Genomic DNA, 16,900 nt, shown 5'->3' with positions numbered 1-16,900 from the left:
TTTGTAGTCATGTAAGGATTACCAAATACTGTGTGTGAAAGTTCAGCTCATCTTAGACACTAAGTAAATGTTTATCAAATTCAAATCCTTTGTAATTTCTAACTCAACAACTATTGCAACAATAGTACATAAATGAAAAGAATTAGGTGGTTTTTAGCTTCTGTACTTGGAGGAAACCACAGAAAATCCTTAGTTATCTTGAGGAAATATAGGAATATACCTATGGCTTGAAATTAAATTGTTTTAGGTTTTGCAAACTGTTTGAAATCACAAACTCATATTCTAAAAGCTTCATACTTCTGTGACAAGACAACAATTATTAATTACTATTCTATATACATGGATGTTTGGAAGTTATAATTGTAGAGTTGATCAGTTAGTGAATCAGTGTGGTTTTTTTAAAACTGGTTTCTCCCTTCTGCTGAGTAATTAACTCTCTCATTCAGTATGTACTCCTAAATAATGCCCGCCTCCGGACCATAACACACATGGATTTATTCTAGTGAGCAGAAAATATTTTTGGCTGAAATGTGAATGAAGTTTTTTCCTTTCAAATTTTGGCATCAGTCATATCCTCTGTTCTTTTACTCTTTACAATTCTTGGTACTTCCCAATGATGTGTACCATTTTATGGTAATTAAATCCTGCCTTTTCTTCTACATGGAATGCCTTTGAATTGTATTCATCCATCAAGGCTTCACTGATAGTACAAGCCAGAAGTGATCTCTTAGTCCTTTGACCTCTCCCTCACCCCACAGAATGTGGTCAGCACACACCTTCCACAATGTTTTTCCTCATGCTGTAGGCCTCTGTATATTTACCTGTGTCCATTTCAATGCTCTCGAGTGACAGGGTCAATATCTCCTTTGTGTATTACACAATGTATTATGGTATACAGTAGTTGGTACCCAGTAATATTTGATTATGATAATAATGGTCTTAGATAAGGTAAATTATATCAAACTGATTATAATAATATAGCTGTATATAAAAACATAATTTCTAAATAATTAATATATTCAGAGGGCTCAAAATTCAAAAAGCATGAGGAGTTATACAACGACAACTCTCCCTTCTCTTCCTTCCACTCAGTTCCTCTCCAGATAGCTAATAGGTGTTGTTAATTTCTTAGCTATTCTTGCAGAGAAATTTTATGTATATATGAGTTAAAACACATATATAATTACTCTATTTTTTAAAGGTATTCGTTACTTTGCTTTTTCACCTTAACATACCTCAGCATACCTTCCCACACATAACATATAATTATAACTAATGTTTATTTAGTATTTACTAGGTACTAGATTTTGTTTGCAGTGTTTCATATGTATTAAATTATTTAGTCATAACAATTGCCCTAAAAGGTAAATACTATTATTGTCCCTCTTCCGTTAAAGAAGAAACTGAGGAATCAAGAACTTAAGTAAACTGCCCAAGATCACATGGTTAGTAAGTAGCATGACTCATACTTAGAATACTGACAGTCTGGCTCTGGGGTTCATGTTTTTATCCATTATGGACACTGACATTTGTAGAACTTCCTCATTCTCATTTGCAAAAGAAAACAAATTTCAGATCCTTAACAGCTGCCTTTCTAAACGCTCACTATGTTAGGCCCAGGTCCAGTCACGTTGCATGACTGCAAGAGGCACGATTCATGTGGAATTCTCTATGAATGAATCACTCCTGGAGTTGTGTGATGTGGTTACCCTAGAAGGCGCCTTTCAATAACTCATGGAGAAAATGAGGTTTAGATTGGTAATTTGCCCGAGATTACATATGGTATTAATAAGTGTAGAATTGGGAATTGAACACTGATCTACTTGATACCAAAACTCATCCTCTAAACCACCACAGTTAAACTGCTTTGGTTGCTTTTAGACTTCAAATCTTCAGCAAAGAGAAAATGTATCTTTTAGGTTGTAGGTGATATTGTAGAAAAAATAGTGGTACCATCTTTGTTGAGTTTCCTTTAGGATAATCCTGAAGATTCTGATATTGTAGAAAAAATAGTGGTACCATCTTTGTTGAGTTTCCTTTAGGATAATCCTGAAGATTTTTCACTCCTTCCTCAAACTTGCTTCACCTATTACATTCCTATATTTCAGTCATAAGGAGAGTTAAAAGAAGAGTTCGTTCCAGAAAGATAAATGTTTAGCTTAAGATATGGATTCTAGTGATTCAGTCAATTTGTTTTTCAGACCACACTTCATACTCAAAAAGAAAGTGTGAGAGATATGACAAACTTCACTTAGAATTAAAAAAAAAAATTCTTCTTATCTATTCTCCTTCCTTCCTTCCTACCTACCTACCTACCTACCTACCTACCTACCTACCTACCTTCCTACTTTCTTATCTTCCTACCTTCCTTCCTCTCCTCTTTAATTTTTTCTGTTGGTTCTGCTCTGAGGACACTAGCCCTGTTTGGGGTTAACTTCTTTGGATTACATTTGAGTGACTCACAATTCTGGAAATTGATGAAAATTTGCAAAGTGCCTGAGCAGCCTTTTAAACTTCTCTTTCAATCTTCGAAAAGGATTATTCTTCTGGGGAAAATGAGCAGATGGTGCCTAAAGCAGTTGGCCAAATTTCTATAACAATGCTATGACTTGACTCTGTCATTGGCTGGAGCATCTGTCAGAAGAAAGAGTTATGACTCCTGTGCTTCTCTCCTTTGACAATTAATCACACCTTTCCTCCATTTCTCACTGTTCAGCATATTGTCTTTTTCAAAATCTGGTGCCAGAAGATTTCAGTGACTCTCTGACATAATTCAAAAAAGATACTACAACAATAGCATTATTGGGAGTCCTATGAGACAAAGAGAGACTTCACTAGGAAGGAGGATGGCATTTTTTCAATTTCTGACAAGAAGACTATATAGGGTCAGTCACCTATTCTCAAGGGAATTATGATCTTTGATGACATCTTAGTAAAAAACAAAAACAAAACTAATATACTATGGAAACTCCACAACCTCATTCTTCTCCATCATTCTGACTTATTTCTGGTCGACCTATATTCAAATATGTACTTGGTGAAGAAAATCTATCATTTCATCTTGCCATGTGACGTTATTACCACATGTGATGCTTGTGTCAGAGACCAAATGCAACAGTATTTGTAATATTGCCTGGATCAATTAAGACAGTGACTGTAAATGCCCATGACTATGCTTTGGCCAAAGTTAGAGAAGAAAGGACAGGAGAACATGTACTAAATTGGAGCAGTCATAGTCATAACACTAAAACCACTGGTCATAAGTGTGTACATGGTCTGTTGAAATAGAATATTGAGTCTTCAAGAATAGAATGAATAACTCCATTTCACAAGTAAAAACCAGTTTATGTTTTGTATCCTAGGCATCCAACAGTTACTGTGGCTTTCCAGATACATTCTCAGTGGCCCCAAGATCTTTAGCCAAAGTCATAAAATTTTTAATGTTTCTATTTGGCACTGGTCCACTCCAACTGAGGCTAAGCCAATGGACTCTCCCTCCTACATCAGAATGAGAAACTCACGTGCTGGCTCAGGGGATGGAGTAAGTCAGAGGATGACTCAGTTTTATTTTTCTTCTTTTTGCCAAATCCTGTTTTTTGTTTTGTTTTATATTTTGTTGTTGTTGTTTTGTTTCTGAGAGGCATCTAATTTTCTTGAGCTGACTTTAGAACAGGGAGGATATTTATGGGAAAAAGGAAACAGGAACAGGGACTGTCCATGGAAGACTAATCTCCATGGTCTGCTAGAAAGCAAATAGACCTGTTTCTTACTTCTTTGCTCCTCAAAGACTTTGTCATAATGATATGGAACTGTATCCTCTCCTCCACAAATAGTGGAGGCTCTAGTTTTCTATATAAAAGGACTGAGGGTCACAAACAGGTTGGATTTATTGGAAGTCAGAGTCTAGAGAACTTGATTTGAAGCTGAATTTGTAACTGTGATTAACTTAGATTATATATTACAGATAAATATAGCAAAAATTCTTATAGCTTTCATTCAGTTTAAGATTAAGAACATAATGATTTTTATATCAAATTATATTGTTAATGGTATTAAAATTATAATCATTGTTTTATTTAAAATGGCTTTCAGGATAAAGGATCTAGCACTGCTAAAACTTCCCAAGTTACCTTTCGGTTCTAACTCTGTTCATGAGATCTTCCATGTTGTTTCTACTTCTACCCCCATAGATGTCACCTCCTCCTCTGTTCTTCCCCTGCTTTTCTGTTGTACCTTTTATCATATGGAGTTGTAGATATTTGTTCATATCTTCCATTAGATCATTTGTTCTTCAAGAACAAAAATATTGTCCTTTTTATTTTTATAACCATGGCACTATGTTGAACATCAATGCTGACGAGTCAGATGTGGAAAATGAATAAACAATTTCATCAGTCTCTTGGATGACAGTGTCCAAAGCTCTGCTTACTGAAATCGATGACAAAGAAAGAAAGAAAGAAAGAGAAAGAGAGAGAGAGAGAGAGAGAGAGAGAGAAGAGAGAGAGAAAGAAAAAGAAAGAAAGAAAGAAAGAAAGAAAGAAAGAAAGAAAGAAAGAAAAAAGAAAAGAAAAAAAGAAAAGAAAAGAAAAGAAAAAAAACTAGCCAGTGAAAGGTTTCAGAAATGGCCCTAAGGACAAATGGCAAATGAAGAAACATCTATTCAACGAAATCTATAAAAATTTAGTAAGAAAGGTAAGAGTATGTGATATTTGAACCAAAAGTATTTCCTCCTTTCCTCTTTCCCAGCTCTGAAAGGTGGAAAAACTGCTCCAGACCACTGCAGCCAAAACCACAGGACCCCTTCTTGGCCAGCTCCTTTGTCAGAGGGCTTTTTTCCGTGGAGGAACAGGTCTTCAGTGATTCTCTTCCTGCTCCCAGCTACCTGTTGCTGAGGCTAAGCTCCAGGAGATTCCTGACGAGAGGTGGAACTCCCTTCTTCCATCTAGCCCCCATTTGTAGAATGGGGGCTCTACTTTGGGTTTGGAGCCCTGAGAATACTGTGGTACTGACTTACTTGCCCTAACTCGTGAGGTAGAGTTTCCATGCCGGGAGAGACAAACTGAGAGAGCCTCAGTGGCTGCTGCCGACACTGAGTGTTGAGCTTCCCGAGGGAGTAGTCAGGCAGAGAGAGGCTTGCCATTTACCCCACCCCCAGTTCTAGAGCACTGCTTTGCAAATTTTTGCCTCAGAAGAGAAGCAGACTGTAAAACAGATAGCCCCTCATCACTTCCCGAAGGAATTAACTTCATTTGCATGAAGAAATTCAAATCTCAGACTCTCTCATGAACAGTGGAGGTTGTGGTGAAAGGCAGTTAGTTGAGAGGAGATTTGTGGATTTCATGAAGATGTAGCCTAGTCTGTGAACTAGACTCTCACCACCCTCAGCTCCACAGCCCCTGCCAAGACAGTTTTCCTGAAGGGAGAATCAGGCCGTAAAACAGATAGTTCATAATCTCTTCTCAAAGGAACTGACTTCATTTGCAGCAGTTCAATGGAGAAGTTTAAGCCTAAGAGCACTCTAAAGAACACTGGAGATTGGTAGAAGGCAAATGGGAGGAAAATCTTGAATATAATGAAGATATAACCTAGACTGTTGGCTGCCAAGTTTGTAAGAGAGAACTAGAGAATAAGATAGCTGGGAGAAGCTTTCCTGGGGTTATAACAAATATCAGACACTGACCACAGAATCCATTTATTCTGAGGAGCCACCATTTGATTGGATTAGTTCTGGAGTTTAACGGCTGGGTGTTGTCACTGAAAGAGAGGATGAGAACCTTATAAATACTACTGTCATCCTAGGGTAGCTGTGGGTATGCCTAAAGCTTTGTCTTCCTGAAGAACAACAATAGAGCCTTAATATTGTGTGTGGAGGGATGTGCATAGGGAATAGACTATGCTAAAATAATCCAGCCTTTCACCAAACAAATTTTTAAAAATGGCAATAAAATGCCCTGGGAGGGGGATAACCAGTACCCAGAGTTTTTACAGTATCATCTAAAGTTTCGGTTGCCCCAAATTTTAAGACATGCAAAGGAACTAAAAACAAACAAACCTCAAGACAACAGAAACTGTGAGAGTGACCAGATATCAGATTTAACATACACTTTTTTGGCTCTACAATTTCCGTTTGTTTTTTCTTGTTGTTGTTGTCGTTATTTTTATCTTCTTATTGACAGTCTTTATTTGATGGAACATTGTCATTATACCTTTCTTTGCTTCTTCAGTCATGCTATCGTTTGGTTTTTTGAACACTCGTGATGGCTCTTTTGAAGTCTTTTATGTGAAATCTGGTATCTTTGGTGTGTTAAGCATTCTTCTCAAATAAAGAACCAAGAGGAAGGAGGTGACCAGAAGGACTCATAGGCATGCTGGTATTCTGTTACTTTCTAACTATGAGCCTACTTTATAATCCAGTTTTGTACCTCTATGGTGCTAAAGACTACAATTTTATTACAATTCCCAAGGTCAAATTCTCTCAAAGATATTTTTGTATTCTGTCACATTGTTGAGGCTTTTCTGCCAACCTCTCTTCTTGACCACCACATAGGCTACAAAATTCTGACTTTTCTCATCACGTTAATTAAATATGAGACTTCACTGAATATATTTTATAAAGTGCTGACAAAGCATGATTTTTTTTTCAGATATATTGGATGTCATCCCTCTAGAAAATCCAAGTCTAGTTACTCCAAATGAAATACAGATGGAGATTTCTATAGAATATCTTTAAAGATGAGATTTATCTCACTTATAGATATTAGGCTATAATAGTAAAGTTAGAACTAATTATGTTTGTTAAGTAACTTCCAAGTAGATGATGATATTTTTATCTGACTTAAGAGAAATATATAATTTACATATGTATGTATATATCTCAGAATGCTCTTCTAAGAAAATACTTATTTGATTTCTCATATTTAATAGTAAAATAATTTTTAGGTATATGTGAAAGAGAGTAGTGAGTTATGAAAGAAAAACATGTATGGTTACTTGATTTGTTTAGATTACCAGGATGTTCTATTATGTTATTTCCCAGTTTATATTTGGACTGTTTATTATAAAAAAATTCATCCCTATCAAATTAATGTCTTTGAATCTCTTAAATAAAGACATTTTTATTAGAAAGTATCAGTGCACATTTTTAAAATATGGCTGCACAGAGAAACAAAAATTCAGATTTGCACGTTAACAGAGTCTTTTACAAAACTTGCCAGAATTGTTCGGAGTGTTCATAATCATAATTGCCTTCTCATAGGCATTTTTTATGTCACGTTAATTGAGTATTAAAATATTTAATATTAAGAAAATATAAACTTACTAATACTTGGACAAAGGATATGAACAGTAAAAGTCAGCATCTTTAGGTACATATTCAATGGCTTTTAACAAATGTCACAATCATATAACCACTACTAAAAACAAGACTGGGAGTACTTTAATCTCTCTGAAAGATTTACTAATACTCATTTGTATTTAGTCCTTTTACCCCACAGCCATTCCCCCCACCCCTCGGCAACTACTGATCCAATTTCTGGTTCTGTATTTTTTTTCTTTTTCAAGAATGTCATATGAACGGAAGCCTACTGTATGTAGCATTATAGTGTCTGGATTCTCTCACTCAGTTTCTTTCACTTTTAAGGTTCATCTATGTGGTTGCATGCATGAGTAGTTCATTCCTTCTTCCTGTCAAGCACTATTCCATCGTATAAGTACACCTCAGGTTTATTCAGCCATTCATAGGTTGCTGGGTTGTTTTCAGTTTTGGTAAATGTAAATAAAGCTGCTTTGAACAATTATATACTGACCTTTGTGTGGACATATGTTTTCATTTATCTTGGATAAATGGAAAGATGTGAGATTGCTGGATGGTAACGTAAAGAATGCTCACAGCTCAACACTAACAAAACCAACAACAAACCCAATAAACACTGGGCAAAAGATTTGAATGGACACTTCAGTGAAGAAGACATAAACCAGTCAAATAAGCACATTAGAAAATGCTCAATGTCATTAGTCATTAAAGAAAGGCAAATTGAAACTACAGTGAGATACCATTGTATAGCCACTAGAGTGGATAAAATAGTGGCCAAGAGCTAATAAGAATATGGAACAACTAACTGAACTTTAATGTTTTATTGGAGGGGGTGCAAAATGGTATAGTTATTTTGGAAAAACATTTTGGCAGTTTCTTATAAAATTAAACATCAATGCTCCTAATTTTCCTACAACCAGTTTAAGCAAATGGCTCCACCTAGTGTATATATGGAAGGAAACACTTTCAAAATCTACATTTGATTGGAAGAATTACAGCATGCCAATTTTTACCCTATTTTTTATTTAGACAATCTTATTATTGAATATTATTTCTGTGTGGGTAGTTTATGAGCTCAAGGTAAGAAAATTCTGAAAAATAATCAGATGTATAAAATAAAATCTTTTGGCATACTATTTTCTTCTTATACATAATGTGAAATTTACCATTTTCACTCTTTGTAAGTGTACAGTTAACTTGCACTAAGTACATTCACATTGTTCTACAACCATCATCACTTTCCATCTCCAGAACTCTTCTTCATTCCAAACTCAAACCCGCACACATTAAACATTAACTCCCCACCTCCTCCTCTCTGCAACCCCTGGTTACCTCTATTCTACTTTCTATTTCCATAATTTGAAAAGTGACATTTTATTATTTTTCCGGATTGATTGAGATGTATTGACATATAATCTTGTGTAAGTTTAAGATGTACAATGTGTTGACTTGATACACCTTTATATTGTGAAAGGATGACCATATTAACATTAGCTAATATCTCCATCATATCTATAGTTACCATTTCTTTTTTGTGCCACCTACTATTAAAAGAAGAAAGGGGGTGGGAAGTGCTATATAATCTTGGGTAAATTCCAGACACTGTATAATAAAAAACATTGTTTTCTCAAAGGTAAAATGATAAGTTGGAATAGAATGCTGAGAAGGCAGGAAAGTCTTAGGCTTCTAAATAAAAACTTTTGTTTTCACTTTGTATATAGTAGTATGAATATATAAAGTGAACATATGGGGAAATGGTTATGTAGTGCTCTGATTTTACTAGTTTGTTTATTTATGCTTCAAATTTTAATTCAGCATTTAACATGTGCCAGATACAATATGAAGCCCAACAGATGCAAAGATGAATATGAGGCATAGTTCCAATCTTCTAGGAGTTCACATATATTCTGGGAATGACAGTAAGAGTATATAAAAATAAAAACAACAAATAAAAAGCATGAAAGAGGAAATTGCATTGTACAAACAGTGGTGTATTTGTAGCTACGTTGGTCCTCAAAAATTAATTACCTGATAGAAATTTATTTACATAAAATTTGTGTTTCAACTCAAATGTTGATTATAGGAGAACCCTATGTAAATTTAGAAGAGGGATAAAATTCCCATTATAATAAAGATCCTTAAAATACTTTGAAAACAGTATTTTCAGTTAACTTAGGAGAATGAGTTTGAATACAAACATTTACAACAGCATGCAAGACACTATGTACTAAAAGTACTTACTGTAAGAAGCTGAATGCAGTTTGAGGGTAAATAAATATGTTTTTAAAAAATTGTAACTCAAGGCTTTAAGTTATTCTAAATAGCAGTGTTAAGAACTAGAAACACAGCTTATTTCAATGTACTTCTTTAATTCATTTAACAAAAATCTCTTTGATTCAATGAACAGAGAATATTTTCTTAAAGGGACAGATACACTCAATTATACATATAAGGCCAAAACATTTGGGTAGTAGCAAATATCAGGGAGTTTGTTCATTTGGGACCATGTCATCGTTTTTCTTCTATGTGCTATGAAAAGTACATTTTAGAAGGTATCTTTGAAGAATCAAAGTATTTGTTATTCTATTCACCAGAAGATTTGAAAAATATTCAATAGGTTTTATGAATGAGATTACATACTTTCCAGAAGGAATATGCACAAAATTCCTGCATATAAATACTGGATTTGAGGGAGAAAATCATTATGAGTCTTTGGAAAGCCATTTTTGGGTCTGGACATGCTCTTATCAGTTGCCAGCTGTTCTACTGTTTTTTTTAGACTTGCTGCAACCAGGAACTGTTTTTATGCTTAATTTAGAATGGTCATCCCAAATGGTTGGAAAGCTTCAGGTTTCTCATGTCTTCTAGCAGCGTGGGTCCCTAAGGAGCAGTACCGGCCAAGATCATGATGTCATTCCCACTGTGGTCTAAACGTGAGACTAAATTGTTTCTCATCTTGTTTAACATATCTTGTTTAAACTATTGAATGTTGCTTATGCTTCATTTACAGAACCATATCAAATATCTAGAGCATATTAAGAAACGTAACTTTAAGTTTTGGAATATTTCTTTTCTACACTATGTCAGTTTACATAAAAACTACTTAGTGCAGTTTTGATTCAACTCTCAAAATAGCTAAATATAAAGATTCAATTTTAAGCTTTTAGAGAATAATTTCTATAACCTATTAACAGAAGAAATTTTCCATTCAGCATACATTAAGCATGGTTAGCTATAAATTATAGGAGATTTTAACCATAAACTTTTAGCCTATTTATTTAATAAGTTTGTGTCCATTTTGTGGTAAAAAAAATCCGTATAAAAACAATAAATGGCTTCTAATAGACTAGACCCATGGTTCCTGTGTGGCTACCTTGGTGATCTCTGCTCTTAGAAACTGTGGCTTAATCACAATGATATCCTGTTTCAGCTCTTCTGATGGAAAGGAATTTGTGGCCTAGTGAATTTGTATCTTACCAATTTCTTCACTCAAAGGAACTCAATGTACGTTTCATTATAACACCCTTACAACATTCTGATAATGTAAGGGGCAAAACTTGCTTTCCACAGCTTAAAAATGAAGAAACTGATGTATGTTGAAGTTAAGTGGTTTAACGAAAGTCATTCAGAGGTTCAGCTCTGACTCCCCTACTTCCACTTCCTTTAACTCACTCAAACCACGTTCTTGACACAACATGGAACCGTAGCAGTCCTTGTTCTGCTTCCTTAGCTCCAGAGTTTCTGATGATTTAAATTCTACAAATCAATGTGCAAATAAAGATGCTGCTGTTGAAGAGATTGAGTTTTCTGCACATGTTTTATATTGCAGGGTTTTGGAGGTAATCAGCATGTTCCTAAAGTTTTATGTTTAAATTTATCTTGCTAAATATGACTTTTCCTTTTATTTACATCTGCTTGGTCATCAGAATCATCATCTGCTTTTTCCTGCCAGTGACAGAGGAAGGGCATCAGCCTCAGTGGGTTGAGTAGGATAATTTTTATCTAAAGAAAAGTTCTTAATTGCACAGATTTGTGTAATAGGGGCAGAAACAGATAAAGAAGTTCTTGGACAGTTGGTAAACTCTTTGTGATTGAAGCAAATAACCTAAACTCTGATTGGTAGCTGACAGAGACTGGAATTTCTCTGTATTGATAGGAAGAAAGCGGCTCAGCTGTCCTGATCCAGTTAGGGTTCTCCATAAGAGGGCGCTGTGTTTCAAAGCTAGAACAGAAGATAAAGGGAACCCAGATCTCTACCAAGAACAGGACAAAGTCAGTTCTCTAACTTTTCATGACTGAGGCTTTTTTTTTTTTTTTTTTTTGAGGAAAGAGTGGAAATTAACACAAAGCTATACATTATACAGCTATAATTTACTCCAAATTTATTAAAGAAATAGGTTGTAAAATTTTGAGATATGAAGGTTTCTTGCTATAAATATCACTTGTTGTTTCCAAAAGTCACACATGAAAGTGCTAAAAAACATTTAGATAGTCTAAACCAGGTGGACTAGGCAATAAGGCTGTGCAGCACTTCCTCTAGCACTACCTGGGTGTAAGCTCATCGTGAATGGAACTGTTTGATGAGCAATTCCTATTACACTTGACACATATGTAGTCATTTTATGCGGGCTCCTGGTCTCCTTACTTTCAGTAATTTCTCTCTCATTTTTAATGATTTGATTATAATGAATAATTAATGATTACTATTTTGAAACTATTAAATATTATAAATATGACACTGTAATTAAATTTGGTCTATTACATTCTGGAACTTAAAATAAGTTTTGATGTCTTTTCCTCACTAATATTTGGAATGGGTCTTGTTACTGGCCAGGCACTGTTTGCTGCACCATGAAGTCTTTGTGCCAATATTGAACAAGCACTTATGGGAACCAACCATTTTAGCCATTGTCCTAGGAGCACCAGGAAAGTGCTAAGATTATAAAACAATTCGGACAACTTTGTACATATAGTTCTGATTTGATATATTTTTTAAAGATTTTATTTATTTATTTGAGAGAGAGAGCATGAGAGAGAGCATGAGAGGGAGCATGAGAGGGAAGAGGGTCAGAGGGAGAAGCAGACTCCCTGCTGAGCAGGGAGCCCGATGCGGGACTCGATCCCGGGACTCCAGGATCATGACCTGAGCCAAAGGCAGTTGCTTAACCAACTGAGCCACCCAGGCGCCCCTGATTTGATATTTTTTAAGCAAAATTGTTAATCAGTTCAGCTGAACAAGCAACTAGTTCAACCTTACAATTGGGAAACCTCTCTTAAAAATAAACTAAATGTTTGGCTGACTGACGTGACAGGCTATTTTCAGGAAAGTAGCTAAATTGTGTCTTGGATGTAAGCACAACGTCAGTTGTCAAAACTCTAATTCTTATCCATTCCATTGAATCAGATTTATGGAGCCAGAGATAGTTTTTTCTTTTCCTTTACGTTATTTCGTTCTATCACCTATTACTTTTCTTTTCTATATGGTTCATGCATTTTAGTTTTCCAGTGGCCTAGCAGCTCTTATCTGTGCAGAGAATGCAGGTTCTAAGTGGTGAGTGCCATACTAAAAAAATACAGTGACAAACGGAAGAGATGGAAGTCGTATTATATTATTACTTTCAGAAACATCTAGGTGAAATTCCTCAAGCTAAATTTTACTTTAAGCGGGGTCTTAAAAGTATACATTTGTTGTGGTTTTAGTTTTGCTTTCTTGTGTGATAGGCAGTCTTCTCTGTTTTTTTTCCCCTAGTTGATATCATCAACTGATGATACCATGATAGCTATTTGTTAGGCCAAATTGAAAAGGTCATTGAGGTCGTAAGGCTTCATCTGTGTATCTCACCCTCAACTTCCTACAGGTCTTCTTAGTTCAGTTCTATAGAGTTTGTGCTTTGAAAAACAAAGCAGCAAAACATACACAACAATAGCCTCATCAAAAGTTACTCCCTTGAGGCACAATTTGCAGTGTAATGAAAAATACGAAATGCAAGAGGTCTTGGTAAAATCTCATATTATTCTCTTCTGAGTCCTGATGAGGAACATTAACCTTTCCATAAATTAACTTTGTGTGCATCGGCATTCCTGTGTCAGGTAAAGAAGAACTATGTTAATCTTTACTTTCCTAGTTTGCCCAAATAATTTGTTACAAGGTACAATATTATTTGGTTTAGGGCATAATATGTAGACTATCTAAATAATGCATACTGGCCCATTCAGTAAACAGTCTTAATAATCTTGTTTTGAAAAATAAGAGCTGGGCAGGCCCCCGTTGGCCTGTTGTTTTCCTTGCCCAGGAGATACAGCCTGGCAGACTCCGTGCAGTTAATCAGGAGTTTTGCTTAGCCCATTGTCCTGTCTTCTGGGAGATAATTCACACCCCATCTCTCCACAGTGCTTACCCATGCGGCAAGGCATACCAACTATAATCAGGTAGGGCGGTTTAACTGTGTTCAGATTTGGTTATGAACATTTGTTCCCACCAGAGAGCCCAGGAGGGGCAACCAGCCAGTAAGTCTCTCTTCATCTCTTCCTCAGATCGGGCTTTAGGGAGCTTCGATCCTCCCCTGCCAGTGACCTAGACCCACTGATTGCCACCTCTTCTTCCCCGCTTGGTATAATGTAGTTCTGCCCAACCTGGTTTTAAGGATTCCAGGAGATGACGGCACCCAGATAAAGGACTGGGAAGTTATACTTGCAAGGAGACATGCAGAAGAAGAAAGTTTTCAATGATTTGGTAGTTTATTCCACATCATGAATATCTGGGTAGAAAAACAGAAAAATCCTAATGATGGAGAAGTGTAACAGAGAATTCAGTACAACACAAAAACAAAATAGTAAGGTAGCAACTGATTATACGGAACAAAACCAAGGCACATGAGGGAATGAAATTAAGAATAATAGCCAACTAGTTAAACATTAAGGATAATATATATTTTTTCTTTATAATTTACAATAGTATGGATGTAAAACTTTTTCCAACATAGTTACCCCACAATGTTAGTAGGACATGTATTCTGAAAATATTCATGTATAAAAAGAAGTGGAATTTACAGATGAAGCTCAAATATAATTAAGGGTTTTGCTAGAGAATTGGTATCCATACTGTGTTTAAGGATACAAAGCTCCATGAGTCATGAATCACTAAGTTGTAAGTGTTAAAAGCACACATCAAACTAGTTAAAGAAAACAAAAACAACAAGATTCATTGGCACATATTACTGGATTGAAGAGATATGTTTCAGCTATTAGAGGTTAAAATAATCATCAGAATTCTTTCTGTCTTCATTCCTGTTTCTCCTTGTGCATTGGTTTTATTCTAGAGATAGGCTTTTTTCTTATGGCACAGAAGAAGATTGCTACCAGCTCAAATTTACCTCCAGCCCAGATAGAATCTCAGTGGGGGGAAAGTCTTAATATCTCCAGATCAGTGTCCGTGAGGATTCTTACTGCTCCTGCTCGAGTCAGGTGAAATGCCCGGGCCAGCCTCGGTCACATGGCCACCCTGAAGTAAGGAAGGAGCGCTGTGGAACAGTCCGAACCGAACACACGGGCAAAAACTTGGTGCTGTTACCATAGAAGGGAGAAGAAATACTAGGCAGGCAAAGCAACAAAATTTCCTATCATAGCGATATTTTTAATTGGGTGTGATGGAAAAGATAATTTATGACATCGTTTCTTACGTATTTTTTTTTTTTTAGAGAGGCCACTTTACTTGGCAAAACACCATAGAAAATGTGTTTTATAATTATAGGTAAAATGGAAAGAGGGTATAGCCTGCTTGTTAATGATCTTCATGTTCAATCTTCTTTACAAATTTTAAGTAGTTAGAGGTGCCTGGGTGGCTCAGTCAGTTGAGTGTCTGACTCTTGATTTTGGCTCAGGTGATGATCTCAGGGTTGTGCATAGGGCTCCCTGGGTGTGGAGCCTGCGTAAGATTCTTTCTCTCCCTCTCCCTCTGTCCTTCCCCTCCACCTCCCTCCCTCCTTCCCTGGCCTGCCCCATTCACTATCTCTCTCTCAAAACAAAACAAAACAAAAAAACGATTTTGAGTAGTTAAAAAATAAAAACTATCTGAATGTAAGTAATTACATTTGCAAGTCTTATAGGCAAATGGCATTGAAGGAAAAGTATGCTAATTTCAGTGAACTGACTTGAGTGGCAGAAACATATACATAAAGTTGTCATAACAGAAGGTTATTGATGCTGATTGTGTGTTACAGCATACTCATGTTCAACATACAAAGCAATGTGCTGTCATGATAGTGTGAGGGTGCATAAAATGAAGGTAAGTCCCCAGAGCAGCAATTCTCCTTTAAAATTTGTATCTGGCTAACTTAAAGCAATACTTATTTTAATACTTTATAAATATAAATAATATAAATACTTTATACAGATTTTTAAACCTGTGCTTCTATCTGTATATAGGGAGATTTGACATATCTTTGAGGTATAGATGTTCTAACCTTTAACTATGTAATATTTAAGAAACAATTGATTAAACCTTTTCAGAGAAGATTTTATACCTTGGTCATATACAACATGTGGGGTTACCAGTTCATGTATTTGATATTCTTAGGAGCTGTTCCTAATCCTCAACTGTTGAAAAAGGTGATTTCTAGCAGTGTTATCTAGTAGTTAACAATTTTAAGAAATTCAGGGCCATCTTTGCACAAAGTTTGCTGATATTAAAAGACATACACATTAGTGAACTGGAGGGAAAATAAATATTAAGATTCACCTGAGATTTAAAAATAATAGTTAAAAAATGTAACTTTTTCGAAAGTCTAGGAAGAACATTCTTCCTCCCCTGGATAACTAATTCTAATTTGGAAAACTAATTTGTGAGTTAAGAGAAAAAGTGAAGTATACTTACCACCTGTCACCATACAAAATTATGACAGGCATTGTGCAATGTATAGAATTGTTGAATCACTGTGTCATACACCTGAAACTAACATAACATTGTCTGCCAACTATAATTCAATAAAAAAAAGAGAGAGAAAGTGACAGAGAGGAAAGCTGGCTTTCTTTTTTACTCTCCTCAGTCCATGAAAAAAAATTAAGTGAAACTGACAGCTGCATAACCTCATATTTTGTTTCTCTTTTGATGTGGATTTATAGAAACCACCTAGAATTTCACATTTATAATAAATACTAGTTCTTTTAAAGTCTATATATTTCCTTATGAAGAAACTCTTCAGATACATAAATGTGCTTTTGCAGTCACATGGACCTTTAAAATTATTTTATTTTGGGTGATGCTTCTAGATCCATCTAACTTAAATAAATTTCTTAAATATTCATGATTAATCTATTGAACTAGAAATTATTTTCTCCCAATAACTTTGTGAGATCTTATCAGATTACTTTGGTTCCTTGGTAGCTACAAAAAAAGGAAAATGAAAATTTTAAAAAAAGTATATTCCATATACTCTTCAATGATAACACTGATAATGTAGTAAAATCTATTTTAAGATTATATAAAATATAATTAGATTGTTTATTAACTCACTGAAATAAGTCTTTCCTTTTCTTTTTTTTTAAGATTTTATTTATTTGTCAGAGAGAGAGAGAGCACAAGCAGGGGGA

General features: G+C 35.3%; 1 pseudogene; it reads left to right on the top strand.

Moving 5' to 3' along the window:
* The window catches only part of LOC113929742, a 29,580-nt pseudogene extending 14,693 nt beyond the window's left edge, over nucleotides 1-14,887 (top strand).
* The last annotated feature ends 2,013 nt before the right edge of the window (nucleotides 14,888-16,900 follow it).

The sequence above is a fragment of the Zalophus californianus genome, chromosome 5 (assembly GCF_009762305.2).
Source record: "Zalophus californianus isolate mZalCal1 chromosome 5, mZalCal1.pri.v2, whole genome shotgun sequence".
NCBI lineage: Eukaryota > Metazoa > Chordata > Mammalia > Carnivora > Otariidae > Zalophus > Zalophus californianus.
Note: the sequence above shows the minus strand (reverse complement) of the source record. Positions and strands in the feature narration are given on the sequence as shown.